This window comes from Physella acuta, unplaced genomic scaffold (genome assembly GCF_028476545.2).
Source record: "Physella acuta isolate Inbredline_101_S28 unplaced genomic scaffold, ASM2847654v3 ptg001034l, whole genome shotgun sequence".
In the NCBI taxonomy this organism is placed as follows: Eukaryota; Metazoa; Mollusca; class Gastropoda; family Physidae; genus Physella; species Physella acuta.
In genome coordinates this window covers 510,458-514,840 of record NW_026732551.1, presented here as the reverse complement: position 1 = coordinate 514,840, position 4,383 = coordinate 510,458, and positions in this window count along the sequence as shown.

The following is a 4,383-nucleotide window of genomic DNA, read 5'->3' as shown; positions in this document are numbered from 1 at the left end:
GATGTATTAAACTGTTTCGTTTTTCTTTAATCATATTTTTTTTTAAATACAAAAAAATCTTGTAAAATTTGGTTTTACTTTTTAACAAACTCCGCTCACCATTCATCGCAGCTGAAAAAGAGCCGAACTAATTTGGTTTCAATTGAAAACTCCAGAAAATTACAACCTTAAGCCGCTTAGAACGGAAGTGATTTCCAGCTGCATTCTCGAGACAAACTTGCTAGAACCGGATGAACAATAGTGTGTCGGGAGACCCCTACAAATCTGATGTTTTTCTTTAGTTCACTCACATTACGGAGGTTCTGATGTGGCCAAAGTCAGTCTCATCAAACCAGCGCCGGTCTGTTAAAAATGCACAGCATTCCCGATTTCTAAGAAAATAATCTTAGTTTTTATCTGAAGAAGAAAATCAATACAGTGAATTGAGAATTGTTTATGTAGAATTTGAAACTTCGTTATCGTACACAATGCACGGCGAACAGGGCTTAGTAAAATATTTAAGGGATTGTTAGTTTTAAATAATTGTAATGGCTATTGAAATTTTAATGCGTTTTGTAGCAAGGTATGGTTATTAGCCAAAATAATTTCCTTGCTGAAGTAAAACAATTTTCTTTAGACTGAAACATTTTCTTCTCTACTTTGACAGTACTCCTTCATATTGTTTTACTAGAGACTGTTTGAAAATGTAGAGCTGAAACAAGTTATAGGTAATAGACAAAGTTCATGGACTATATATAGCTCGTTGGAGCTCAACAAATGTACTTGTCCTATTCTGATAAAAATTTAACTTACAAAAATAGCTTATTACAAAAAATAAACATTCAGATCGGGCGGACAATACCGAGAAGGTCCAACTATTTGGCCCAGCCGCCTAGGAAAGACTAGAGGTCATACCGTCATCACTACATTGTTGACCTGACAAGCAGCAGACGAGAAAATATCAGGAATTTTTATTTTTTTAAACCCGAACCAACATCGGCTGTGGCATGATAGGTGACACCAACAATGCCAACAAAGAACATCAACCGTAAGCTACCGTGTGTATGTAGACTGTAGCTTGCAACAGTAGGAACCTACTACTACAAGTAACTTACAAGCGTGATAAAGATACCACCAATATGCAACAAAAAAACAACCAATTAGCCACTAAGAAACCACCAATTAGCCACTAAGAAACCACCAATTAGTCACTAAGAAACCACCAATTAGCCACTAAGAGTACCGTAATCGAAGAAGCCACCAACTGTTGCTTAAAATAAAAGTTTAATACTACGGCTCTGTCTGATTTCCCAGAAGAAACGACTGTTTAATTTACAATTCCCGTGGTTCACATCTCCCCCCCCCCCCCCCCACACCCCACAAGAGTTCCTTGCACATTGGGTCATTGATGGCTTGTTGAGGAAATTGCGCATAATCATAGTTAGATTAGTGAAGGTCAAGGTTACACAGGATCCCGAGCGTTCACGCGGCTAGCGTGACCTACGGAAACGTGCAAGGAGTGCACGTGACGAGCCGGCATGTGGGACGGATGGACCGTGTGGACGTGTCCGTCAGTAAAAACACAACTTTAAGCCAATGGTTCGCTGTGCAGGTCATTATGGTAGATTTTAATTAAAGTGACGTATTGATGTTTTTAAATATTTCTGCAGATCTTTTAATTCAAGAATTTACTGAAACTTTTGTTGTTTGATCGCCATGTATCTAAAACTGTGTGGCAGCTAGGTCGATCGATAATCAACTGCTATGCCTGGAATTAGTTTCGCCAAAAATATTTCACTTGGAAGTGGTTGAGAGTAGGGTTTGTGATTCACACACGAGCTTTGTATAGTGATGGGGGGGGGGAAGATTTTATTTCTCGGATTCAAAATTCAAATCTTTTCACTACACAAAACATCACAATCTTAGGCACCCACTTGACACAATCCACCATCCACCTTCACATGACACCATCCACCTGACACCATCCACCTTCACATGACACCATCCACCACCCACCTGACACCATCCACCACCCAATTGACACCATCCACCGCCCAATTGACACCATACACTTCACATGACACCACCCACCACCCACCTGACACCATCCACCACCCAATTGACACCATCCACCGCCCAATTGACACCATACACTTCACATGACACCACCCACCACCCACCTGACACCATCCACCACCCAATTGACACCATCCACCGCCCAATTGACACCATACACTTCACATGACACCACCCACCATCCATATGACACCATCCATCACACACCTTACACGACACCATACTCTACTCATCATTCCCCGCTGTCCCCCATCCCACATCGCCCACCCTACACTCAACCACCCAGCCCACCCACCACCCAACCAACCACTAACCTAGAGCAAACATATCCGACAAGTCTTCACACGTCTCACAGCGACTGTAACAACAAAACTCTGGCAACGAGCGCCTGTGTAAACAAAATAATTGACAAATATCACAGCTGCCCTATTAATTAGCCATTAATTATATTGATTATAAAACACTAAGAAAATTGGTGTATGTTGAAAAAATTGCCTGATATTTTTTTAATTTCAAAACATGAACTTAATAGCATTAGGTTACTTTTAACAATGTTTCGTTTAATTAAAAAGTAGTTAATATTACATTATAATAAAATCATAAGTGATATGCGTTTTTTCTTAAGCCGTGATGCCTATGTGTTAGTGTATTCGTGTGTGTGTGTTTGTGTGTACGTGTGTGTGTGTTCATGTGTGTGTGTTTGCGTGTGCGTTTGTTGTTTAGTTTGGGTAGTTTGTGTTTGATAATACATTTCTTGAGTGCATTAAACTTGATATTTAAAAAAATGTTTTCCTTGGTGTTTATTCACACTCTTCTACTCATGTTCAAACATCAAGTTCGCCAATATTTACTTGATGATGTGTTCAATGCTGTAGAGACTCCCCCCCCCCCCCACATACAAACAACTTGCCCGACAATGAACACGTGAGCAGACGACCACGATGTTGCTCCCCGTGCACGTCCTGATGGGTGCTCACCCCGTGGCGACCGGTATTTGGGTTAATTTCCTGCAATTAACGCATTTTTGTGACTAATTAATGGTGTGAATAAACTCCGGACTCCGTCACACTCTATGGGCGCACGTTGTTCATTCCTCACAAGTAGCACTGTACTGACGGAGTATATCATCTGAGCGGGTGGGGGAGGGGAAAGGATGAGGGGGGGTTGAAGTGGTTCCACAATCACTGTTTAATTGCACTTTTACGAAAGGTTGTAGAAACCCGAGTATTTATTTGAGCTATTGATTTTCAAATATTCTTGGCAAGGTATCTCAAGGACAAAATATTTCAGACAAAATATCTTAGACAAAATATCTTATTAGGACAAAACATTTCAGACAAAATATCTCAGACAAAATATCTTATTAGGACAAAATATTTCAGACAAAATATCTCAGACAAAATATCTTATTAGGACAAAATATTTCAGACAAAATATCTCAGACAAAATATCTTATTAGGACAAAATATCTCAGGACTAAATTATATATCAGGACAAAATATCTCCTACAATATATCTCAAACCAAATACCTCTGGTTAAAATATATCAGGACAGAAATATCTATGTCTGAAGAATATAGCACACAAAAAAAAAACACTGAGCAACATTGATCATTAAAGTAGGCGTGTCCTGAGCACTTTCTAGCCGATGTGAGCGTGTCTTGTGCACTTTCTAGCTGATGTGGGCGTCATTACGAGAGTATCACCGGCTTCTTGAGTTTGTGAAAACTCTTAAAACACGCACACATAAACATACACTAACACACACATACACTCTCTCTCTCTCTCTCTCACACACATACACACACATACGCATACACACTCACACACACACACACGACGTCAAACTGGAGCACCAGCAGACAGTTGCTGAATGTCTTACAACTTAAAAACGGTAAACAAGCAGACGGCTAATGAAAGTCTTACAAACGGTAAACAAGCAGACAGCTAATGAAAGTCTTATAACTGGTAAACAAGCAGACAGCTAATGAAAGTCTTACAACTTAAAAACGGTAAACAAGCAGACAGCTAATGAAAGTCTTACAACTTAAAAACGGTAAACAAGCAGACGGCTAATGAAAGTCTTACAAACGGTAAACAAGCAGACAGCTAATGAAAGTCTTATAACTGGTAAACAAGCAGACAGCTAATGAAAGTCTTACAACTTAAAAACGGTAAACAAGCAGACAGCTAATGAAAGTCTTACAACTTAAAAACGGTAAACAAGCAGACAGCTAATGAAAGTCTTATAACTGGTAAACAAGCAGACAGCTAATGAAAGTCTTACAAACGGTAGACAAGCAGACGGCTGATGAAAGTCTTACAAAT